At 36.6% G+C, this 27,227-nt stretch overlaps 1 long non-coding RNA gene across 4 annotated transcripts; it reads left to right on the top strand.

Moving 5' to 3' along the window:
• The first annotated feature begins 1,151 nt into the window (after positions 1 to 1,151).
• LOC141506288 (uncharacterized) lies at positions 1,152 to 21,372 on the top strand. 4 transcript variants are annotated; one of them, XR_012473803.1, is made up of 3 exons: positions 1,152 to 1,571; positions 8,719 to 8,869; positions 20,596 to 21,372. It is a non-coding gene; the product is annotated as an uncharacterized LOC141506288 (long non-coding RNA). The 4 variants fall into 4 exon arrangements; XR_012473802.1 differs by lacking the exon at positions 20,596 to 21,372 and adding an exon at positions 19,966 to 20,162; XR_012473805.1 differs by lacking the exon at positions 20,596 to 21,372 and adding an exon at positions 18,945 to 19,959.
• Positions 21,373 to 27,227: the final 5,855 nt, after the last annotated feature.

Below are 27,227 nucleotides of genomic sequence, written 5' to 3'. Positions count from 1 at the left end.
TTTTTTCTGCATGTCCTTCATAACTGAAATGCTCCCCTTCCCCATTTCTATCTCTTGGCTTCTCTGTCTTCTTTTAAGCTCTCAGTTACATCAGTACCTTTTTTTAAAAGTCTTTCCCTCCCTAATCTTAGGGACTACCATTTTTATACTGTATGTATCTTGTTTTAAGTAGTTGTTTATGTTATCTCCTCAATTAGACTATGAGGTCCTTGAAAGCAGAGACTGTTTCCTTTTTTCTTTTTTTTGCCTGGTACAGGGTAAGTGCTTAAGAAATGTTTTTTGGGGTTTTTTTTAGGTTTTTGCAAGGCAAACGGGGTTAAGTGGCTTGCCCAAGGCCACACAGCTAGGTAATTATTAAGTGTCTGAGACCAGATTTGAACCCAGGTACTCCTGACTCCAGGGCCAGTGCTTTATCCACTGTGCCACCTAGCCGCCCCAAGAAATATTTGTTGATGACAGAGTACAATGCAATCAGAATCAGGGAAGTGGGGTCCTTTACCAGTAGCTACCTTGTTCTCCTTGATGATGGGTTTCTAGTTTCCCTACCTCTATTATGGGAAGTTGATGAATGAAGGGACAATTATCTCTATTGTCACATACTGCAATTTCCCTACCCAGATCATTCTGATATAAAAAGTTCAGTGTTTTACCCATCACTCCACAAAGATGTGTTGTGAGGCCTAAAGAGAAAGTTATTATTGACCAATGAAAATTCCCTGGAGGGGGTGACATTTGAATTAGACTTTAAGGATGGTAAAGAGGTAGAGAAGGGGTAACCAACATAGAAGCTAGAATGAGCAAAAGCTCAGTGATATAAGAATGTAATATAATCTTTGGAGGAAGAGGTTGGATGCTGTTTAATTGGAATTTAGAATCAGTAGAGTAATATAATATGAAATAAGCCTGGAAAAGTAGAATGGTACCCAATTGTTCCAGATTTTGAATATCAGATGGAGGAGTCTGAATTTGATTCAGAAGACATTAAAGAATTTCTAAAGATTTTTTTTAGTAGAGGAATAATAAAACCAAATCTATATATAAAAAAGATGTTTGAAAGATGTATGAGGTATGAATTGTCCAGGGAGAAAGCAAAGATGGGAATATCTGTGAGGTAACAACTCTGAAAGGACAACTAGTCAGTTATGTCATTGATGGGATAGCTAGGAAAATAGAGATGAGAAATGTTGTGGATATGGTACTTGGTTGGATATGAGATGAAAGGGAATGAACTATGGAAACAGGGTGAATGGTGGCAACTCAGATAGAGAAAATGAAGACAAAAGATAGAATGAGTTTAGGGGGAAAGGTAATAAGCTCGATTTTGGGAAAAGAGTTTGAAGTTCCAGTAGGACATCAACATAGAAATGTAGTTAGAGAAGAAACTCTGGAGTTCAGACAACCTGTGAAAACTTGAAGACATAGGTTTGGGAATCATCACTAAGCCAAATGAGTATATAATATTAGTTTATTCAACTAGCCATTAGTAACACCTATGTGACAGACACAGGAGAGAGAAAGATAAAAATGAAATAGTCCCTTCCCTCAAGATGATTACATTCTATTGAGATGGGGTAAGCAAATAAAGACGGATAAGTAAATAATTTGTATAGAAAATTTACATAAAATTTCTGGGGGAAAAGCACTAACAATTGGAATATTTAGAATAGACTTTCTTTAAGAGATGGCACCTGGGAGCAGCTAGGTGGCATAGTGGATAAAGCACCGGCCCTGGAGTCAGGAGTACCTGTGTTCAAATCTGGTCTCAGACACTTATTAATTACCTAGCTGTGTGGCCTTGGGCAAGCCACTTAACCCTGTTTGCCTTACAAAAAACTAAAAAAAAAGAGATGGCACCTGAAATGAGATTTAAAGGAAATCAGGTATTCTGTAAAGTAGAGATGAAAAGGGGGTGCATTCCAGGAATGGAAGATAGCCTAAACAAACGATTAGAAATAGAAGATGGGGGCGGCTAGGTGGAATAATTACCTAGCTGTGTGGACTTAGGCAAGCCACTTAACCCCAATTGCCTTACAACAACCTAAAAAAAAAAAGAAATAGAAGATGGAAAATCTTGTATGGAGAACAGCAAGCAGTCCAGTCTTGCTGAAATGCAGAATACATAAAAGCAAATATAACGTTGTCTGAAACTAGACTATGAAAAGTTTTAAGAACCAAATTGTATTTTAAACCAAAAGGAAGAAGGAACCACTAAAATTCCTTAAACAGAAAATTGATATGATAAGAATGGAGTTTTGAAAATATCTGTCAGTCAGTAATGTGAAGGATGGATTGGAAAAGGTGAAAATGGAATTAGGAATATCAATTAAAAGATACAGCAGGAAGAGCTAGAAAGAGAAATCCCATTCAAAGTAACCTCAGGGGGGCAGCTAGGTGGCGCAGTGGACAGAGCACCAGCCTTGGAGTCAGGAGTACCTGGGTTCAAATCTGACCTCAGACACTTAATAATTACCTAGCCCTGTGGCCTTGGGCAAGCCACTTAACCCTATTGCCTTGAAAAATCTTAAAAAAAAAAAAGACTATTGCAATATTCCAGATGAGAGGTAGTGAGGACATGAACTAAGATGGTGACTGTATAAGAGAGAAGGTATATTTGAGATATATATTTTAGGTATAGAATTGACATGATGTCACAATTGATTGGATTCAAAAAATCAAGAATGGCTCTAAAATTGGGAGCCTGAGTGACAGGAGAGGTAGCAGATAGTGTATCAAAGAGAAATCAGTTAGGAAGAAGCAGGAAGAATTTGAAAAGTTTATGAGAGCTAACTGGAAATGCATAATATGAAATTGATGATGTGAGATTGGTGTTTAAGAGTGAGATTGAGGTGTTCATATTGATCTAAGCTTTATCTGCATAGAAATGATAATTGAACTCATGAAACTGATGCAATTAGCAAGAAAGTATAGAATAAGAAGAGAAGAGGGCACAAGACAAAAGCCTGGGGCATATCCAGAGGCTCTTCAATGGTCTTTCAAATGAATGAATAGACAGGTAGAAGGAAAAACATGAGAGAGCAGTATGATGTAAATCCAGTAAGAAGTGTATAGCTGACTCTATATTAAAAAGAGGGAACAGTCAAAAATGTCAAATACTGAAGAAGGTCTAGAAAGATTAGGTCTGAGAAAATGTCATTAGATAAAGCTATTAGTGAATTTTCGATAACTTTGAAGAGAATGCTTTTACTTAAGTGACATGATCAGAAGCCAGACTATAAAGAATTAAGAAGTGAGTGTGAGATAGAAAAATGGATGCAATGAGTATATAGATAGCATTTTGTAGTTTTTTTCTGTAAAAGAAAGGAGTGGTGCCAGTTAAGGGGTATGGTAGGATCAAATGAAGTTGATTTTGTTTTTGATTTTTAGAGAAGGGGGAGATTTGATCATGTTTGTTATCAGTAGTAGAGGAGTAACCATATACAGAGATAGTGACAATTAAAAAGAGACTGTTGAATTCACATATATCTAAGCAAACTTTGACTCATTTCTTTACTCTGAATTCCCAAATTCTCTGTCACCTGCCAACTCAAAGACCCAATTGAGATCAGTCTTGTGGTCTCCCTGACAACCATAACATGCACACTGAGAAATACCCATGTGCCTATCCCACTATTGTTTCCCACTCCCTGTTTGGTATTAGTCTATCTGATGAAATTCTGGCTGAAGTTGTAAACATCCTGCTTCCTGGTATCTGTTGCCAGGCCTTCCCACCCTCATTGACTGACCTTGATATATTTCAGTACCTATTGTGTGGTGTCTTATATTGCAATTCCTTTATATTGAACAAATCTCTTTTCTTCCCCTACTTTGAGTGGATATTGCAGCTTGACAACATAAAGCTAGGGGCAATATTCTGGGCAATTGGGGAGGGAAGAGTAGGAATGAGATCAAAGGCACAATTGTAGAAGAGAGAATGTTTTTGAGGTTAAGAGTGACCTCATCCTCCAAGCCTGGAGAAAAGAAAACGATACTGAGGTGATATGGAATGCAAAATTGGAGAGAAAGAGACAGATGACTTCAATGTTTTCAGTGAAGTTTTAGGCAAGTTTTAGAAAGAGGGGCTGGTGTAGGTAACCTAAGGAGAGAGGAGAAAGTTTGAAATAGATGGTTGGGGTGGCTAGGTGGCGTAGTGGATAAAGCACTGGCCTTGGAGTCAGGAGTACCTGGGTTCAAATTCGATCTCAGACACTTAATAATTACTTAGCTGTGTGGCCTTGGGCAAGCCACTTTAACCCCTTGCAAAAACCTAAAAAAAAGAAAAAGAAAGAAATGGATGGTCAAGGGAATGAGATAGAGTCAATCAAGGAAGAATAAAAGATTTGTGTGAAGCAATGAGGGGTTAGTTGAGATTACTTAACAAATGAATAGTGGACTCAGTCCCCATGGCTGTGTAACTTCCTCCATCTGCTTTCAACGGGATGAGCATAGGAGTAGAGAAAACAGATGGATTGGGAATTGGAAAGGTATAAGCACTGACAGAAAAGGGGCCAGGAGATTCAAGGATAAAAGATCATGTAAGTTGAACTCTGTAACTAACAGGTCAAGATGTTAAAGAAAAGAAAATAAGAACATATGAGGGGTAATGGCCTAGAAAAGTAAATATGGATAAAGCGACTAAAGATTAAAGTAAAAACAGAATATATTTGAGGAGTGAAGCACAGAGAGGGCTGGAAGGATAGGAAGTTATGGTTAGATAGAAGAATATCACAATTATAGTTAATGAAGGTAGAACACTTGTGAGTAATGAATAGATCAATGGTATGACCATCTCTGAGTATGACTGCACTACAGTGAAAATGCAGGTAAAAAGTTGAGAAGTTTGATGAAAGGAAAATCAGCTTGAAAATTAAAGTCCCACTTTTTCCTCTTTTCTACCATTGTGTTAATATGTAATAGTGACTTACTCACTAAGCCTTTCCACAAAACTTTCAGGATCAAGAGGGTTTTAATAAAGCAACAGAAGCAGAATTGTCCCATTTTTCAGAGAATTTGAATGAAAACTGGCAATAAACTCAATTCCAAGTCAAAGAGGAGACATTGGGAAAGGACCAATTTGGGATTTATATAGAATTGCCAGTACAAAGACATAAATATTTATTTTGTTGCTGTTACTTGGGCCCTTCTCTGTGAGTCCAATTAGGACTCTCTTAGCAAAAATACTGGAGTGATTTGCCCCTTTTCCAGCTCATTTTATAGATGAGGAAACTGAGGCAAACAGTTAAAAGACTTGCCCAGAGTCACATGGCTATTAAATATCTAAGACAAGATTTGAACTCAGCAAGATAGTCTTCCTGACTATCAACTATACCATCTAACTACCCAAGCTACTCTGTATTCTATACCAGGTTCAGATATTTTACCTTGCTACCCCTCTTGAGAAGAAAAAAAAGCCAGTATCTTTACATTTTGGAAGCAATCTACTAAAGCCAGATTTTAAAAAAAAGTTTTATTTTTGGAGAAAATTTCCATGCCCTTTGTTTTCATATATATCATATTTGATGATTCAGTAATATTTATATATAGGATATATTAAACTGCTGAGCTCCAGATGTCTGTTTATTTAGTAATTATATATTTGATTTAAGAGGAAGTATCCATAGCAAATAAAGTGTTAGACTTTTTTTTTTAGGTTTTTGCAAAGCAAATGGGGTTAAGTGGTTTGCCCAAGGCCACACAGCTAGGTAATTATTAAGTGTCTGAGATTGGATTTGAACCCAGGTACTCCTGACTCCAAGGCCAATGCTTTATACACTACGCCACCTAGCAGCCCTAGACTTTTTTTTTTAACTCTGGTTCAAATCCTTTCTCAAACACCAACTATATGACCCAAAGCCAGTCACTTAATTTCTTTGAATCTGTCTCCTACCATATAAAAATAATAAAATGATGGATTGACTTCAAGAGTATTGTGGAGATCAAATGAGATAATGCATGATGAGATTTGCAAACCTTCAGGATTACCTAAAAAAGAGTGATTTCAACTAGATTATGACTAGTTCTATGCTAATCAAAGAAGTTACCTATTGACTAACAACTTATTTTACTGAAGAGAAACTATGAGAACTAGACTGGGTGCAGGTGAATGAGTTATCAAATTATTTGCTGACAGTGACATTCTGGTAAAAAAGGGCTTCTGGGAGGGGTAAGGAGGAAAGGAGGAAACAAGGAATAAAATAAATCAAAGCCACCAAAGAATGGGAAAGCAGAGGGGTTAAGGAAAAGAGAAATATAAGGTAATGAACACCTTGAAAAAGAAGAGAGAATGATCTTGGGGCACTTAGAAAAATAGCCAGTAAGATTTGCTTCTACTATATCTGGATGGAGTGAACCTCAAAGTAAGTAACTGAAGAGTAATAGTGGGATGATGAGATTACTGCTTCTCTTGGGCCAGGATATTTTGGGTGGAGAGAAAATGATGTATCCAGAAGGGTGGACAGAGATGACTTTTAAGGGAAATCTCTGTGTTTGCAAGGAAATGAAAGATTGTCTATAGAAAGAAGTCTAATATGAAGGGCAGTTCAGTTTTTTAAGTAAATTTTAATGTTATATTTTGTTTTTATATTATCTAGATTTTCTCCTTTTCACCTCTCCCAGAAAAACATCCCTTATAACAAATATTTAAATTAAAAAAGAGGAAGAGGGATAAAGTCATCAAAGACAGTCAACATATCAAAAAGATCTGATATTGATATACAATGTTCCATACAGATGGATTTAGGTAGTTTTTGGGGGGGTTTTTTAGGTTTTTGCAAGGCAAATTGGGGTTAAGTGGCTTGCCCAAGGCCACACAGCTAGGTAATCTTTAAATGTCTGAGACCAGGCCGGTGCTTTATCCACTGAGCCACCTAGCCGCCCCAGATCTAGGTAGTTTTAAAGGAATAGAAGGAAGTGTATTTTCTCATATCTTTTCCTGTAGGCCAAGCTTGTTCTTTATATAAGATAGATGCTTGTGAGTCTTTCTAAACACACACACACACACACACACACACACACATACATATACATATATACATAAAGATATAGAACAGGGATCACATGACTGGATATGATCTGGCATCTAGCTTATATTTGCAGGCTATATACCAGTAGCCTAGTTGGAAAGAGGAAATCAACGTCAAGGACTATTGAAGCTACATGTTCTTACCTCCAGACTCCAAGAACATTATGGGACTAAACAGATAACTTCTCCCCCTTAAAGATCTCTAATCCAAGGGTATGAGTTTGAGATAAAAATTAAAGCCATGGGGCAGCTAGGTGACACATGAATAGAACTCCAGCCTTGGAGTCAGGAGGATCCCAGTTCAAATTCAGACCCTTGATATTTATTAGTTGTGTGACCTTGGGCAAGTCACTTAAGTCCATTGTCTTGCAAAAGCCAAAAAAAGGAGAAGAGTAGTCCTTAACTTATACTAGCCAACTTAGTCCTTTCCCACTAAATTCTGGTTACACAAAAGACCATTCTAAATAGCTAGTAAACCTCCTTCAACAAAGAAAGCAGCAAACAGAAGCCAGCTAAGTCATAGATTAACATATACTAAAGAAGACACAAGAGTGAATGAGATCTTTTGAGAGTGACATCAAATTTCAGATCAACGAATTCTCAGACTTGGACAGCTGGAGGAGTGAAGTGTTAAACTTATTAACTGGAAACATTTAGTTTCATTTTTTTGTGGTGGTTGTTCTTTCTATTTACATTGTTGTAGTCATTGTATATACTGTTTTCCTGACTCTGCTTATTTTACCCAACATCAGCTCTTTACATGCTTCTCTGCATTCACTGTGTTTGTCATTTCTTATTGCACAGTAATTTTCCATTGCATTCATGTACCACAATTTGACTAGTCATTCCCCACTCAATGTATATATGCTTCATTTTTAGTTCTTTTCTACTGTGAAAAGTGTCTATAAATATTTTATGTATATGGAGCTCTGTTTTTTAAGCCAGTGATCTGTTGGGGATTGAAATCTATGGATCAAAGAAAATGGACATTTTAATCACTTTGCATAATTCCAAATTGCTTTCTAAAATATTATGTCATTTCCCAATTCCATCAACAATGTATATGCTTGTCTTTTCACAACCCTTCCAATAATGACTATTACCACCTTTTGTCATATTTGCCAATCTATTGTGTATTAAAGCAAACTCTCAGGGGGTTTTTTTGATTTGCATTTCTCTTATTGATGATTTGGAGCACTCTTTCGGATGTGACTAATATTATTTGCAATTTTCTTTTAAGAATTAATTGTTCAGCATATCTGAAGAGCCATTTATTAAACATAAAATGGGAAGGTAAACTGAGATAAGGACACTGGAAGGATAGACTGACATGGATGGCTAGGAGGAGATAGGAAGTGGCCCAGAAAACAGGAATTACCAGGATTCCTATAGTGGAATGGGGGAATAGTATAATGTCCCTTTCTTCTCAGTAGCAGTGCTATTGTTGATTTGCTGATCAATCTGTAAGCTAAAGGTAGAAGGGAAGGATGAAAAGGAAAGAGTAAATACATAGCACACAGCATCAAGATGGAATATGAATATCTGTATGAGGATTATAATTGCCCAACCTATAAGAAAAGCCACTGAGGCAGAGCTCTGAGTCAAGGCACTTTATTAAAGGGTCCATTAACCTTTCTAATGAAGTGAATCTAAGATCTTCCTCCCAATTTAAGATTCCCTCTTCTTTCCTCTTCTTCCAGGATCTTGTTTTTATAGGCTCTTGAGGGCCAAAAATGACACATCATCAGGGAAGTCACAGTTGGATAAAGTATGGAGCATCTCCATTGACTTAGAGATCATAAGATGATAACTTGCTCATGTTGGACAAGAGACAGATCTGGAGGTATAAAAGTAAGTTGAAAGATTTTCCATTTAATTGAGTCACTTCTGCCACACTGCCCTTGATCACCATGACAAGAAAAAACAAGGTTGGGGGTGGCTAGGTGGTGCAGTGAATAGAGCACTGACCCTGGAGTCAGGAGTATCTGAGTTCAAGTCTGAACTCAGACATTTAATAATTACCTAGCTGTGTGGCCTTGGGCAAGCCACTTAACCTCATTTGCCTTGCAAAAAATCTAACAAAAAAAAAAGAAAGAAAAAAAACAAGGGTAGAGAACCTCTAGTTAACTTCCTATGATGAAGCAAGTGAACTTATAAATTGTGGCTCATAGTTCTAGGATCTACTATACAGAATTTATAATCACTTGCTCCTAAGGGAATCATATCAAATTAATTAATATTGATTGGAATAGAGTAGTAATCCAAATGAATTATTTCTCATATATACCTAATAGTTCAAGATAGGGGTCAATGAGGTCCTACAGCATGGTGTTCAATTATCAACCAAGTCAACTCTGCCCTAATGTTCCAATGTTGTATAGATTATCTCCCCCAATAAACACTCCTCTGTGAGCTCTTTGGAGGAAGGAAGGAAGGAAGGAAGGAAGGAAGGAAGACCAAAAACAGACCATGGAGGAATACTCACATTATAAATGAATTTAACTCTGGCTAAAAAATTGTAAGAGCACAGTTCTGGAGCTAAGACTTGAAAAATCATCTGGTCCAAGCTCCTAATTTTACAAGTGAGGGAACTGAGACCCAGGGAGATTAAATGACTTGCCTAAGGTCATAAAAATAGTAAGGAACTCAATTGTAATTTGAACCCAGTTTTTATGACTCGATTATTAAAGTTAAGGTTCTTTTCTCTGTACCAGGATACCTCCTAGTCATGTCCACATATAATCCCCTCTTCAGTTTCCAGTTTCCATGAAAATACAATGCCAATGAATAATGTTGAAAATAGTCATGTGATTGGGGTAGAGTGAAAAGGAGAAAAAGTCTGGAATAGTTTGGAAGTTCCAGCTAAGATTCTATATAGTGATTTCCTGAATTTTTCCCATGATGCTTAGCAACTCTGGATCAGAAATGTAGAAATCAGATGACAAGGGTTAAGCAGAAATGAGAATCTATAGATGAGGAAAGTTAGTAGATTTATGGATTGAAAACATTAAAGCAGCAGACCATGAGATCAAAACTGACTATGAAGGCAAGTGAAGGTAGAGTGGGGCAGGGGGACTGAGACAATAGGTCTGGGTCATGATAGTATAGATTTGTTCCTCCAAGAATTAGGATCACAAATAAAGAATAGAAAGGGAACTCACTGACCAATTAGTCTAACTCTTATATTACACATGGAGAAACTGAAACTCGGGAGGTTAAATAAACTGTGTTAGATAACACAGGTACAAGAATAGAAGGGCATATTTGAATCCAGATCCTCTGATTTCCTGAGCCAGAATTCTTTCCACTGTATGTGAATTCCACTGTATATTTGATTAATTACTAAGCATTTTAAAATATTCAAACCTATTTTCATTGCCTCTTCTGCAACAAAAGCTTCCCTGCCAAACACTTCATTATTTCTAATTCTATTTCAAATATAGTCATATCTTCAATTATCTAAGTTAGAAGAAGAGAAAATAAGTGCAGATAATGCAAAAAGTCTCATGTTTGGTTTGATAAATCACATGCATGCACATAACCATATGCGGAGATCTGGAACTAGGACACTCATAGAATCACAGATTCAGAGCTAAAAGGGGGTATTTGATTCAACTCCCTTGTTTTACAAAGAAGGAGATTTGTCCTGATTAAGAGTAAGTAAACTTTCTCTGCTTTAAGTTTTTTCTTTATACCTTTCTTGTTGCCCTTTCAAACTCTACTTTACAAATGATATATAGTGATTTGTAACCTGGTTTAGTTCCCTGACTGAACTGGAAACTAGATCCTTAAAGATAGAAACTACATTTTATATATACTTTTATTACTCTTAGGAAGATGTTTTATATATGTAATGGGGACAAGGAAGGTCATGATAAGAGTGAAGAGTATGTTATCAGGGGTGCTAGGTAGCACAATGGATAGGGCACCAGCCCTGGACAGGAGTATCAAATCAGGGTTCAAATCCGGCCTCAGACACTTAATAATTACCTAGCTTGTGTGGCCTTGGGCAAGCCACTTAACCTTGCAAAAATCCCCCCCAAAAAATAAAAAATAAAGAGTATGTTATCAAGATAAAAGAATAGGAAGTAATAGACAGAGAATGAAATGTTAAAGTCTAGGATCTTGAAGTTTGTGTGATTCTAATAAGCAGCCAGGTAGTGCAGTGGACAGAATCTTAAACCTGGAATAAAAGCGATCTGAGTTCATAAAGCTTCCTCAGATCCATATTATCTGTTTGGCCCTGAGTAAGTCTCTTTAACCTCTTTCTGTCTCAGTTTCCACATCAGTAAGGTTGTTAATCCCTATTTGTTAATGAACTTCTCCCTTTACCATATGGCTTTATAATTCTCTAATGCACTTGTGTGCAATATTATATATTATTTTTATCCTCTTGCTAAAATTCCATGTAGCATGGGAAGAGGAAACACCTCTGTATTGTGATTTTAAATGAGGTTCAGATTCATTCCTGCAAATGATCTCTTATCTAATCTTTGTATCTTTCCCCTACTCTACACTATGCTTAACTTGCAACAAGCTCTTAATAATGTTTATTGAATGAATAGTGATAAGAAGGCAATTAGAGTTGAAAGGGATGTGATATCCCCAGGGGAGCATCAAGTTTCTATTAAAGTAGAGGTAAAGGAATGTAGATTGAAAATTTCAAGACCTTAGTGGAATTTGTTGTATAGGTCCCAAAGGGCACAATATAATGGGCTAGGGAGTGGGTTAAAGGGGTTCTGGAAGTCCTAGAAGAAATTATAACAGGACTGAATTTGGGTAGAGGCATATCATTTTTACCTAAGGAAATAAGCCTGGGCAAAAGTAGAGGTTTAATAAATAAGTGACAGTGGTAAATGTAGAACAAATAATGGTATCTGTCATTTACATTGTGCTTTTAAGATATACAAAGTACTTTATATACTCTTTGTTGTTCAGTCATTTCAGTTATATACAACTCTTTGTGCTTCCTTTTTGGGGATTTTCTTGGCAAAGGTACTGGAGTGATTTTACATTTCCTTCTCCAATTCATTTTACAAATGAGGAAACTGAGACAAACAGGGTGAGGTGACTTTCCCAGGTTCACAAAACTTGTCCAGTGTTAATGTCTGAGGCCAGATTTGAACTCAAAAAGATGAGTCTTCCTAAATCCAAGTGCCACACTCTATTCATTGTGCCCATCCATTGTGCCTAATATAATCTTAAAATATTCAAATGAACCTGTAATCTTATCATCCTTACCATCCTATCCTGCCAATTGAATGTTCAGCATGGGTCTCTACTAAATATATTGGGATTAATCTGACTTCTTTTTCTGTCTTTGTTCTCTTTAATCCCATTTCTATCTTCCTTGTAAACTGATTTATGATTGTAATGTGAGGATCCAAAAGTGGTAATTCTGCTGTCCTAGATGGTAAAGGCAATTATAATATAATCTTCCTTTTTTTTTTTTGGTTTTTGCAAGGCAGTGAGGTTAAGTGATTTGCTCAAGGTCACATAGCTAGGTAATTATTAAATGTCTGAGGCTGGATTTGAACTTGGGTCTTCCTGACTCCAGGGCCAGTGCTCTATTTACTATGCCACCTAGCTGCCCCCAACTATAACATAATCTTATAATTATAATTATAACATAATATAGTTATAATAGAATCTTATATTAGCAATCTTTACAGACCTCCATTTTCTTCTATTATTTTTCTGTTTTCATCCTTAAAACACTCTTGAGATAATTTCTTACTTGGGTCTCATGATGAGTTTTCTTTAAACTTTTTTTATCATCTCTGCTTATCTCTGATTTATAAGACAACTACAGGACTGATTAATATAATGTTCATTATGCTTCTCTGTAACATTTCGCAAAAGTTTATATTCCGTCTTAGTGTTAACTTTTGCTTCCATTTCTCTTCACTTAACAACTAAGTCAAATGTTTGCTAACTAAGATTTTTTTGGTCACTTTTTTTTTGTTCTTGCTATAGCAATGGAATTTCAGTAGTTAAACTTCTGTATTAAATTTTTAATTATAGTCAATGTTAATTCTGATGTCCATTTCCATTGCCATTTATCTAAAGAGTTCATGCTAAGTGTTTGAATTGTACAGCATATCTTTTTTTAATCATTGTTCTTTTTCTTTTCACTAATTCTGATCTTTGACCTGACAAATTAGTCCTCTGACTATATACAAATATCATATTCAGGGATCACTACCACACCTTTAGTAAGTTTTTTCCTATTTATTAAAATATGTTTCATTTTGGGGGCAGCTAGGTGGTGCAGTGGATACAGCACCAGCCCTGGAGTCAGGAGGACCTGAGTTCAAATCCGCACTAGACACTTAATAATTACTGAGCCGTTTGACCTTGGGCACATCATTTAACCCCATTGCCTTTCAAAAAAAAAAAAGAAGAGGTAGGAAGCAAAGAAAGTAAAAAGTATAAGAGAACAGAATGGAGGAAAATACATAATATTATTTAAAACATTTTTCATTTTTATGATGTTACTTAGTATCCATCTTATTAATAATCTATAAATTCTTTCCTCAAAAAATTATTCCAATATAAAGTCTTCTACATATCTTTGGCCTCCCTAATTTTTCCCTGAACCCTGCTTTAATATATATTTCCTACTACACTCACTTTCTTCCTCTTTCAACTAAAGTCATTATATAGCAGAGAATTCATTGCTTTAATATGGATCCTATCAGTCCTATCAATCCTATCAATCCTAATCCTATCAAATTCATCAGAGAATTTCTCTACCTCTATAGAATTCTCTGTATAGAATTTCTCCTCAGGGTCTTTGATTCTAAGTCCAACACCCTATCTATATTACAGAAGTAAAAGAACAGTAGCAGAAGACTGAGGGTCATTTGTACTTTTTTTTTGCTTTTTGCTTCTGTGAGTTGCCATGGCAGAAAAATTCATCACCACATATCTAGAACACTGGTGATGAATTTCTCTCTATCTTTTTTTTTGGGGGGGGGGAGGTTGAGGGGAAGGAGTTAAATGTGTTTTATTTTAGACAAACTGCATTTGTGTTTTTCAAAACAGTGCCTCTACTCCAAACAAATATAAGAAATAATGAATAAAGCTCAAAATTACATCAGTCCAAGTCCTGATGTTGTTTAGATGATAAAACTCTGCAGCCAATTATGATAACTGGTGATTCAAAGCATTCATCTGAATTTGTTAACATTTTTCCATTTCTTTTTGTGGGGAGGGGTTGGCAAGGCAAATGAGGTTAAGTGGCTTGCCCAAGATCACACAGCTAGATAATTATAAAAGTGTCTGAGGTCAAATTTGAACTCAGGTCCTCCTGACTCCAGGGCTGGTACTCTATCCACTTAACCACCCAGCTATGCCCACATTTTTCCATTTCTAAGCCATCCTTAAAGAAAATCATGTATGGGGGTCACACCATCTTCACAGAAGTCCAAGACTGTCACTATGCCATCTATATTTGTTTTTACCTATGAAGAACTGATAGTTTTAAAAATTAGCAAGGATATATTTAATTTGTTCTGCAATTTTCTATACTTAACTAGACTCAATAAACAGAATGTATTACTGGAGTCATATTACTGGAGTCATATTTCCAGCCTGGTAGAACCTGACAAGACTTATATTCTACTTGAATAGCCTTAATAACTAGGATCACCTCTCCATTCTGAAAAGACATTTGAGTAAGATTTTTGTAAAGGACTTTACATAATAGTATCTCATGTGATCTTCACAACAACTCTCTGAGAGATACTTAGCCCCATTTTACAGATAAGGCTTAGTAAATAAATTCAGGGCTTGGCTCATAAGAGGTGGAGGCTAGATTCAAATCAAGGCTTTTGATGTAAATTTGATACCTTACCTAGTACACCATATTGTCTCTCTTCTAGTGTAACTTATAAATATTCAGCAAGAATGAAAGGTTGGGATGGGGGTGAAATTAGAGAGATTCATAGATATAAAAATGGAATGGACCTTTAGTTCTCTCATACTACTTATTAAGAAGAACCTTATGCTTATCGTGGCCTTCCTTGAACCCATTACAATCATCCTAAGAGTTATAAGTGTCATGAAGATGAATAAACCATTGTTCCTATCTTCAAAAAGATAGTTTCAAATCTATTGGGAGTCAAACTAGGTTACAAATCACCATATACCAATTGTAAGGTAGAGTGTGGAAGGGCATCAAGAAAGGTACAAAGAAAGACCTCAGAGGAGAGAAAGATTACTTAGGCAAAGTAAGGTCTAAATTTCCTTATTTGTAAAAATAAGGAAATGAAAGAGTTGGTTCAGTTGCCCCTTTTAGCTCTGAAGCTGTGATTCTGTGAATTTCCTAGTTTCAGGGCTCTGCATACCTTTGTTTACATACCTATAAACTATCAAACCAAAAACAAGAAACTTTTTGTATTATCTTCACTTCTCTCATCTATTATCTTAGATAATTGAAAAACGATCATATTTGAAATAGAATTAAAATAATGAAGTATTTGGTAGGTAAGCCATTGTTGCAGAAGAGACAGTGGAAATATCAGGTTTGAATATCTTTAATGGAATGGACTTCAGAGATCTTCCAATCCATAACTCTTGTTTTATGGTTGAAAGACTGAGGTAGAGAAATATTAAGGGAGTTTATTAAGGGTCACCAACAGTTGAGTCAGAATTCAAATCTAGTTCCTTTAAATACAAAGTCCAGGGTTTTTTCCCCTGAAGCGGCAAAAATAAGTCTGAATTTGCCTACATAGAGAGCAAGGATTCTGAATGAAGGACATACCCTCTCTTCTTGAATCAATCTCTCCTTTCTATTTCTTTCTCTACCTTTTTCTCTGAGTGCTTCCCAACATATCCCAAAAAGAAATGAGTTCAAATTCTAGCACTGCCAGTTACTAACTATATATAAATTACCATGGTTGGTCTAGATAAGTGATGCCAAACTCAGATAGGAATGGGGGCCACTAATCTATACAACACACGTTTACTGTTTTAAAATATATTATTTCTGGGCTAGGTGGCACAGTGGATAGAACCCTGGAGTCAGGAGTACCTGAGTTCAAATCTGACCTCAGACACTTAATAATTACCTAGCTGTGTGGCCTTGGGCAAGCCACTTAACCCTATTGCCTTACAAAAACTAAAAAAAAAAAGTATTATCTCTGTTGTGTTGTATTTTTATTTACTTTATTAAATATTTCCAATTACATTTTAATCTTATTCAGGATGTGCCCAGCCATGCTGTCCCCTGCATATTTGACCCTTCTGGTCTAGATGACTTATGAGGTCACTTCCAGTTTTAAATCAAGGAGCCTGATGATCCTAAGTCAATTAACCCATTCAAGATTCCTTCTACTCCTCTAATTATGAATGTTCTAGGAGGGAGATAAAAACAGTAGTTGTTAAATGCTGTCCTTGCTGGTGAGCCTTCAAGGCTGTTGGACTAAGAACAGTAGGGAGAAAGGGATCAGTTAAGAGAAAGTTAATCAATACAGAGCCTCAGTGGAAAATTAATCATCTTTTTATGGTTACTTTTCCCTCAGATTACTCAAATATAATTTTCCACTAAATTACCACATTTACATAACAAGGTAGGGTGAGAGACCCTGATCAATCTTCCCAAGGAGGGATGAATCCAATGGAAATTTATGTTTGTTTGTGTTCATTTGTTTATTCCTTTGCTGGCCTTCATTTTAAGAAGGAAGAAGGATGAATACTTTGCTGAATAAGAGACTGGGAAAATTTGGAAGAAGGGAGGGAAAGAAGGAGGGAAAGAAAGTATGAACCTGCCAGTTCATAACTGTTTGCTGCTGAGAAGAAAAGGGAATTATTCAGCAGGAAATGGAATTGGTTGCTAATAGAAAGAAGCTTTCATTTTGCTGGGCACTCCTTAGCTATGAGGTATGGGGTAGATTCCAAAATCTCTGAGTAGGAAGTTTCATGCCTCTAAACCACACTCTTTCCAACCTGACAGGATTGAACTAGAAGAGATATTGGAAGTACTGAACACTGGAAATCTTTAGATGTCCATTTTTCTGGGGTTAAAGAATTTCCCTTATTCCATCTCCCTGATTTAAATCTGAAAGTGTTAAGGGGGTCACCTAGTTCATCAGGAATGAATTTTAGGATGTTCTCAAGGGACCTAGACTTTAGTATGAAGCCTTTCTAAGGTCTACTGGCAATAGATGGCATTTATTTAAGGTGAACAAATATAGTCCCTCCTTTCTACTCCATCTCTTTTTTTCCCTTCTTTTCTCCCCTTAGTATTTCTCCTGTCAGTCTCATTCTCATATTCTAATTCTTTGACTCTTTGTATTTAATGGAAAGAACACTGTATTTGGAGTCAGAAGCCTTAAACCTGAATTCTAGCTCTGGTGCCCTGCCCAGTGACTTTGTCCAAAAAAAAAATCCTTCACAAGTTGAAGTGAGAATCAAATGAGATAGTATAGGTAAAGTGCTTTGTAAGTAAAGCCATTAATGCCAACTATTATTTTTATTGTCTTGATATTATTCAGTCTATTGAAATAATTAAACTGAATTCTAGATGATCCCATAAATTGTGCTTTTAAAAATGGTCATTTCAATGATCAGGTATAATCTACCCAGTTCCAAGTCATACATGCTTCTTTCCCAGTGCTTGACCTATATCTGGATTTTACTTTTCCCCATCTGCAAAATGGGTAGAACTATTCCTGCCTTTTTTTCCCTCAGGAGAAGTAAAAAGAACCTGAAATAAGGTAAATGTAGTTTAAGCTTCATAAAGAGGGAGACTCTCTTTCTAGGAGGTACCTTTAGAGCTACTTTTCTAGGAGATACCTTTAAGGTTTGCAAAACACTTTACAAAGCTGTCTCTGAGCTTTGAGAGATGAGTTGAACTGGGGGCAAACAAGTTCTGGTTGTCTGACCTTCACAGCTCTCCTTGGAATGAGTCCATCCCAGACTTCACTGCAGCTTCAATTCCCTGACACTCCTTTCTTTATGTGCTATCTAACATAACTTACAGTAAATATAAATTAGAAGAAGTGTGATAGAGGGGAAATTACTTTTTAGATTTCACATCTCAACTTTCTTTTTTGGAGTATTAGAAACTTTTCTTCCCATTGAACAGGCAAATTGACTGGACAAAGTCAGGACTGGGACCTGGATGAGAAATTTGTGAGTCCTCAATGGAGAACACTGGAAAAAAAATCAACAGTTTCTGGGATGGGGACTTCCCTACGTAATATATTTTGTAAACCATGGCTTTAGAAATATCTTTTCAGCACTCTTGTCTCACTGAGCACATAGTAATCGTTTTATAAATGTTTGTGGACTTGAAATGAATTGAATAGAGCCCTTGAATGACTTCTATATTGTCTTTTCTCACCAAAGAAGCTTAGGGACTTATGGACCTTAAAGAGAAAGAAAATGGGGAGAGCCAAGAGAGATCAGCTTCATATTCCCTGAAGCTCGTATCTGCTCCTTCCCTCCCTCTTTTCACCACCTCTCTGCTTTTCCCTAGTGAGGGAAAAATGTCTTCTTGTTCTTTACCAAGCACTCCATTCCTTTAAAAGTGATTTATTTGATACTATATTCATTTTCTCCTCCTTGCTCAATAATACTCTTGTCAGTTAGAACTAACATAAGGCAAAAAGGGCTCTGGCTCAGTATCCCAAGAAAGAGGCATTATACTTTCTCTTCGGAAAGGCACATTCTTAGAATCAACCAGCATCCCCCCCCCCACTTACCATTACTAGGGTACCCTTCCCTTCAAGTCATCTTCTCTCAACCTAATTAGGGTGCCTTTAAGGTTTGCAAAACACTTTACAAATATCTCCTATTATCCTCACAGTGGGCAGTAGGCATTATTATTTAATGAAGAAACTGGGACAAACTTGGCCAGAGCCACACAGCTAGGGGAATGTCAGGGGCTCATTTTGATCTCTGATCTTCTTGATTTCAGGTCTCTAACTCTACCCATTGTGTCATCTGGTTGCCTGGGGGCAAGGACTAAAGAGCCACTTCTCCTAAAGCAACTGTACCTTCAGTCAGACTGTCTGAAGTGCTACTCCCTCTCTCCCAAACTATTTCTGTCTCTGTTGAAAGAAAACTTCTAGCTATAGTTCAAACATTTCCTTTTACAGCCCCCCCCCATCCCATTCTTTCTACCTACTGTGGCTGTCAGCCAGAGGCATACCTGGAGGCTGGTCTGAAGATAAATTTTCAAAGTCACATTTTTTTACCTATTCTCAGAATGAGACTGGTCTCAGTCCCTCTTAGCCCAGGGTCCTAGTATGGGGAAGAGATGGTTGATGTGAACAACACTAAAAAAAGGCCGTTACTTCTCCTTACTTGGGAATTCTGGGGGAAGGATTATCCTTCTAAGGGTCAGTAATTATTTGGGGAAGTGCCTAAAAGGAGGTGAGATGTGAAAGTTCACTGAACAGGAAGGGGAGGAAAGGGGGAAAAAAACCCAAAAGGATGTAAATATGGACAAGGAATAAATAGAAAGAAAAGAGTACGGAGGCAGCCTACAAAGGTAAGTATCTTTATCTCATCCAGTCTCAGGCAACTGAGAATGAACAGATTGTTAATTGCTGATGTGGAAGGTCTGGGGCACCATTAGTACTTCTGACTTTCCTAAGACAGACCTATCCAGTGTTTCAACCCTAAACCCATCTCCAAACTAAAGAACCAAACATAGAACAATTTTCTAATAATGAGTTTGTGAAAAGAACGGAAAATTCTAAAATGTTTAAAGGTCGATTTCCTGAAGTAGGACAGAAGAAAGGAAACAGGAGGACATTCTAGACAACAGGATCTAGGACAAATTCTGCTGAGTGAAATGACCCTGACTGAATGGTCTTGGCAAAGGGTAAAAATCAGAAAAATACAGCCTCCTCTAGTCATAACCTAGTCTTCAAGGGGATCAGTTCCAGAGTTGCTTGGTTACAATAAGCTTCCTCCACCAATGTCTTCCCTAGCTGACCTCCAGCCACTTTGCAGAAACAACCAGAAAGGGAAGATGGGAATTGTTCTAGAAGGAGGTAGAAATGGAGCTTTGTGTCTACAATGCTGATGGCTACTTTTTCACTAAAAGGAATAAGTGGATGGAAGATGGAAGAGTCAGAGACAAAGAGACAAAGGTTAACTCAATAATAAAGCATCCACTATGTCTTGACCTTTTTCTTCGCCATTCTCAGGATAGGATAATTTTCTGGTTTTGTTTTGTTTTAAGGTGGGTGCTTTGGCAAGAGCCTTCTCTGCTAGGCCACTGAGAGGGCCTTATATTCTGCCCCCCCCAACCAAATATTCCTGGAATCAATTAGATTATTTTGACAGAGAGGAGAGGTAGGAGGGATGTGATGATAGGAGGAGCAGTATTTTAGCCTGGGGGAAAACTGGCTCTATTTCTCTCTTTCCAGTACATAACCTGGTCTATGTGCATTGTCCTTGTTCTATGCTCAGATTAAACAGATCTCTAGGGAAAAGGACTCACTAATCTGGAATGGGAAAATAGATTTATTTTAGTATTACTTATTCTAAGATATCTATTCCTCAGTACATTATTCTGTTCATTGAAAAGATCCCATCATTCTGCACCTGTATCTCAGCTGTAGGTCTCCATCCAGTTTGATTCTTTGACACACACACCTGTCCCATTGATGAAGTCTAAGTCCTGACCAGAAGACTCTGAGGCAGGGAGCTCAGTCAAGTTCCAGTGTCCTTCCTGATGCCAGACCAGGGTAGACCACCTTTCAAGTGCCTGCCATTTGTCATAGCTGAATCACAACCTTGGTGGTTCTGCTCCTGAGCCTGTGATGCCATCTGGTGCTCAGCTTAGGAAAGGAGAATTCCATGTCAACCAGCAAGTAAGAAGTTTGGTAGGGTTCAGCAGGGAATCTGATTCCTGGAGATGGACCCTCCAGCCCAGGAAGGAGAGTGCCCATTTGACTCTTAAAGACCTCATTCCTGACCTAGAATAGAGGACAATATTCTGTTCCCACTCCCCTTCTCCTCATAACTCTCAGCAGCTGAGTTCTTCCTCTGGTCTAGGGGCCATCCCTTGAGACCTTAAGAGGTTGTGATGATAACTGTTTTGAGGAAGGAGTGAGTAGATAAAAGGCTGAAAATGAAGATACCTCTTGGGGAAGGGTCAGTCTTCCTGCAGGATAAGCTGCTCCGAAGGATTCAAGATTCCATTTTGAAGTTGCCTCTGCTTAACTGAAAAGCTTTATTCTCTCTCATAGATTCATTCATTTAACAAACCCTGTGCTGGGTGCTAGGATGACAAAAGCAAAAAAACAAACAAACTAACCCAATCCCTGCTCTTGAAGAGCCCTTTACATTCTCCTGAAGGAAACAATAAACTCAAATATGAGTAAATATGATTTTTTGTTGTTGTTCAGTTGTGTCTGACTCTTTGTGATTGACCCCTTTTTGGGTTTTCTCAACAAAGATCCTGGAATAGTTTGTCATTTCCTTTTCCAACTTTTTTTACAGATGAGGAAACTGAGGCAAACAGTTACATGACTTGCCCAGGGTCACACAGTTATTAAGTGTCTAAATCCAAATTTGAACTCATGACCATGAGCCTCAGGCTTGACACACTACCCACTGAACCACCTAGCTACCAAAATATAAGATAGCTATAATTTATTATGGGAAGGGAAACAGTTGAGGAAATTAGGAAGGGACTCCCTGCAGGAGAGGGTACATGGGCTGAAGCTAGGGATTTTGCAGGTCTAAGTCAGAAGAGGATGCATGGAAGGTAGTGAGGGAGACAACTTTCACAAAGGGGTGAAGGTAAAACTGAGGTTTCATCACAGATGTATAAATGAACAAAAATGCCAAAAGAAATTAAACCAAGATAAAAGGAAATTAGGATGGGAGTGTGATAGAGCTAGCTCATCCTAACTGACTTTTGAGAGTCATTTGTTAATTTTCAGTGAGAACATTTACACCTAGGAATTCAATAAACTCTACAGAAAAGCTTCATTTATTGTTTTGTTGTTTGTGGAGTCCTGGGAAGTGGAGTCTTTGTGGAGAAAAAGTGTCAATAATTAAAATTAAACTTAAACGTGTGTCTTGGGTAAACTTTTTTTTCCCCTGAGAGTCAAATATTTAACAAGCATTTAACAGCACATTCCTGAAACAAGTGTGAACTGGTTAGGATTTTCAAAAAAGATTATAATAAGACCTACACTTTGCCTATCTTTAGACTTTGAGAGTTTTTTTAAAATCTGTGGCATTATTGTTTAAATTCAATGATTATTAACAAAAAATCCAAAAGGGTATGACATGCAATACCTGCATGCTCTTTCTTAACTTGCCCACCTAGAGGACTCTCAAATATTTGTTCAATGAATGATTGACTGGGAAGCAATTTCTGCTCTGCTATTTTCATTATGAATTATTTCATTCATTATGAATCTTGTATTGCTCTAATATCCTTCCCATGTTATATTTCCTAGGTATCATATATATCATATCCTAGCTCACATATCTTACAATTTATGCTATAAATAAAAGAGTTGGGTGGCTAGGTGGCTCAGTGGATAGAGTCCTGGAGTCAGGAGTACCTAAGTTCAAACTTGACCTCAGACACTTAATAATTACCTAGCTGTGTGGCCTTGGGCAAGCCACTTAACCTCATTTGCCTTGCAAAAAAAAAAAACAAACCTAAAAAAATAAATAAAAGTCACTTATTTCAAAGATCTATGATTTTGTTGGTATAGAAACTTCCTCCATCAACAAAGAATTGCTGTTAAAAGTTAAGAGTTGCCTAGGGCTCAGAGCTTTTCCATATTCAAATAGCTTTTAAGTGTCAGAGAGGGAATTTGAATCCAGATTACTCAAAGTTCAATTCTCTACCCAAAACAGGATGCTGGGTTGTTTTTTTTCTATTATAAATGTAACAATCAAAATAATCACTGCTAGGTCCAGGAGAATTGGAGCATTTTCCCTATCCAGTATGGCCCCTCTCATCACTGGATCCATATTTAGACACTAGTTTAATTTTGGGAAATATGAGCCTTTAAAGAGAGAGGTCAGGCTTTCCCTCCCTTAAACTATCTGACTCTTTTCACTACTACCACCACTTCCCTAGGAGGACCAAAAAATATAAGACATAGAACATATATACAATGTAAATCAAGTAAAAAGACAGCTATTTTTTCCTCCATGCAAAAGAAATGTGTGAGACAAGAGGCTCAAAAGTATGTACTACCTCGTACTGAAGAACAAAGTGAAGTGCTCTTCCTGGGTCTGGGCACTTGGAAGTCACCTCCAGGCCAATGAAGACTGCAATTGATATTGAATATTGTCACAATGACTGTGCCCATGTCTACCAGAATGAAAGTGAAGTGGTAGGGAAAGCTAGGTGGCACAGTGGATACAGCACCAGCCCTGGAGTCAGGAGTACCTTAGTTCAAATTTGACCTCAGACATTTAATAATTACCTAGCCGTGTGGCCTTGGGCAAGCCACTTAACCCCATTGCCTTGCAAAAAAAAAAAAAAACCTAATAAAAAAAGAAAGTCAAGGGGGTCAGGTCATCCAAGTGAAGATCAAAGCAAACATTGTCAAACAGGAAGACCTCTTCATTGTTAGCAAAGAATTTGTCTCTCATCCATTCCATTCAGTATTGTGCCACACATGTTCCTGAAAGTTGCTAAAGGAGCTCCAATAGTGCTGCACAATAGTGTTGTATGTGATAGGCCTTGCATGTTCATCACCATTCATATGTTTGTTGCATGGATTGCATTCTGATGAAATTCTCCTTACACTGATCATTTTATGTCATTTATCCCAATTACATAAAATGACAGTTTTAATATTTTTGTAAGATTTTGAGCTCCACATTTTTCTACTTCCCTCCCTTTTCTCCCCCTTCCCATAACAGCAAGTAATCTGATAGAGATTATATATGTACAATTGTGTTGAACATATTTCCATATTAGTCATGTTGTAAAGAAGGAGAAAAACTATGAGAAAGAAAAAAACCCACAAATTTTTAAAAAGTGAAAAATAGTCAGTTTTGGTCTGCATTAAGGCTACCTAGTTATTTCTCTGGATGTGGATGATATTTTCCAACATCAGTCTTTTAGAATTGTCTTTGATCAGAGTACCTGTGTTCAAATCCAGTCTCAGACACTTAATAATTACCTAGCTGTGTGGCCTTGGGTAAGCCACTTAACCCCATTGCCTAGCAAAAACCTAAAAAAAAAAATTGTCTTTGATCATTATTACTGCTGAAAAGAGTTTAAGTCTATCATAGTTGGTCATCACACAATGTTTCTGTTAAGTTTATACAGTGTTCTCCTGGTTCTGTTCACATCAGTTCATGCAAGTCTTTCCAGGTTTTTCTAAAATCCATCTGCTCATAATTTCTTAGAGAACAATAGTATTCCATAATATTTTTATAACAAAATTTGTTCAGCCATTCTCCAATTGATGGACATCCCCTCAATTTCCATTTTTTTGCCACTACTAAAACAAGTACTACAAATATGTTTGTACATGTGGGATCTTTTTCCCTTTTTAATGATCTCTTTGGGATACAGACCTACTAGTGCTATTGCTTGATCAAAGGGTATAAAGGGTATGTACAGTTTTATAGTCCTTTGAACATAGTTCCAAATTGTCCTTCAGAATGGTTGGATCAGTTAACAAATCCACCAACAATGCTTAAGTGTCCCAGTTTCCAACAATCTCTCTAACATTGATCATTTTCCTTTTTTGTCATATTAACTAATCTGAAAAGTGTGAGGTGGAACCTCAGAGTTCTTTTTAATTTGCATTTCTCTAATCAATACTGATTTAAAGCATTTTTTTCCATATGGCTAAAGATAGCTTTATTTTCTTTCTCAAAAAATTGCCTGTTCATATCCTTTGACCATTTATCAAATGGGGAATGAATTGTTTTCTTATAAATCAGTTCTCTATAAATTTTTAAAATAGTGCTTTATCAAAAAGCCTGGCTATAAAATTTGTTTGCTAGCTCTCTGAATTCTTTCTAATCTTGGTTATACCATGAATATTTCTGCAAAATCTTTTTAATATAATGTGATTAAAATTATCCATTTTGCATTTTATAATGTTCTTCATCAATTGTTTGGTTATAAATTCCTCCCTCTCCATAGATTGGATAGATAAAGTATTCCTTGTTCTTTTAATTGGCTTATATCACCCTTTATGTCTAAATCATGTATCTTTTGATTCAACATTATCTTGGTAAAGGTGTGAGATATTGGTCTATACCAAGTTACTGCCAAACTATTTTCCAGTTTTCCTAGCAGTTTTTATAAAAGTGAATTCTTGTCCCAGAATTTGGTATCTCTGGGTTTATCAAATAGTTTCTTTTACTACTCATTTACTATTGGTTCTTTTATACCTAATCCATTCCACTGATCTACCACTCTGTTTCTTAGCCAGTACCATACAGTTTTTGTTTGTTTTGGTTTTTTGGGGTTTTTGCAAGGCAATGGAGTTAAGTGACTTGCCTAAGGTCACACAGCTTAGTAATTATAAATTTTATGAGGCTGGATTTGAACTCAGGTCCTCCTGACTCCAGGGCCAGTGCTCTATCCACTGCACCACCTAGCTGCCCCCCTCCCACTCCGAGCTATACAGTTTTGATGACTGCTTGCTTTATAATATAATTTTAGATCTGGTACAGCTAGGCCACCTTCCTTTACATTTTTTTTTCATTAATTCCCTTGATATTCTTGACCTTTTGTTCCTCTAGATGAATTTTGCTTTTTTTTCTAGCTCTGTGAAACAAATCTTTGGTTGTTATGGTACTAAATAAATAAGTATTTAATTATGGTGAAATCATTTTTTTTATTAGTTTGGCCTACCTATGAACAACTGGCGTTTTTCTAATTGTTTAAATCTATCTTTATTTGTATGAATGGTGTTTTGTAATAATTGTGTTTATACAGTTCCTGGGTTTGTCTTTGTAGGTAGACTCCTAAGTATTTTATGTTGTCTATAGTTACTTTAAATGGAATTTCTCTATCTCTTTCTACTAGGTTTTGTTGGTAATATAAAGAAATATTGATGATTTATATGGATTTATTTTATGTCCTGCAAGTGTTCTAAAGTTGTTAATTATTTCAAGAAGTCTTCTATGATTTGTTGCTTGATCCATTCGTTCTTCAAAATTAGGTTATTTAGTTTCTGAGAATATTTAGTTAATCTTTTCATGGCCCTTTATTACATATAATCTTTATTGCATCATGATCTGAAAAAGATGCATTTAAAGTTTCTACTTTTCTGCATTTGATTGTGAGGTGCCCTAATGTATAGTCAATTTTTGAGTAGATGTCATGTACTGTAGAGAAAAAGGTATATTCCTTTTATCCCCATTCAATTTTCTCCAGAGGTATATCCAGCTTTTCTAAAATTCTATTCACCTTCTTAACTGCCTTCTTGTTTATTTTGTGGTTAGATTTATCTAATTCTGAGAAAGGAAAAATTGGGATCCACACTAATACAGTTTTGCTATCTATTTTTCCCTGTAACTCATTTAAACTTCTTTTATAAGAATTTGGATGCTTTATACCTTTGGTGCATATAAATTTAGTATTAATATTATTTCATGTCTGTGGCACCTTTTAGGAAGATGTTTCCTTCTTTATTCCTTTTAATTATATCTATTTTGCTCTGAGATCAGGATTGCTACCCCTGCTTTATTTTACTTCAACTACAGTATAATATTCTGCTCTAGACTTTTACCTTTACTCTGTGTGTAGCTCTCTTCTTCAAATATATTTTTTTGTAAACAACATATTAAGATTCTGATTTTTCATCCACTCTATCTGTTTCTGTTTTATGGGAGAGTTCATCCCCTTCATAGTCACAGTTAACATTACTAACTCTGATTATCTTCCAACCTATTTCCACCAATTGTACTTTTCTCTCTACTTTTACCCTTTCTTTCCTCACCAGTATTTTGCTTCTGACCACCACCTCCCTCAATCTGCCTTCCCTTCTATCAGTTTCCCCCTCTCTTTTCTACCCTAGTCTTTTAATATAATATTATGAAACAATTGTTCCACTGTCATAATAAATAATGGCATTTTGTAGTGGGGAAAACACTGGAAAAAGAGTCAGAATAGTTTGAACTCCACTCTGCACCAGATATATATACCTGGGAAAAATCTTTCTAAACCTCAATTTGCAAATATGAATAATGAGAATAACTGCCTTATATACCTCACAGGTATGAAAGCTTTTAATCT

Source organism: Macrotis lagotis, chromosome 1, assembly GCF_037893015.1.
Source record: "Macrotis lagotis isolate mMagLag1 chromosome 1, bilby.v1.9.chrom.fasta, whole genome shotgun sequence".
Classification (NCBI taxonomy): Eukaryota; Metazoa; Chordata; class Mammalia; order Peramelemorphia; family Peramelidae; genus Macrotis; species Macrotis lagotis.
This window is presented reverse-complemented; position numbering and strand designations above follow the sequence as displayed.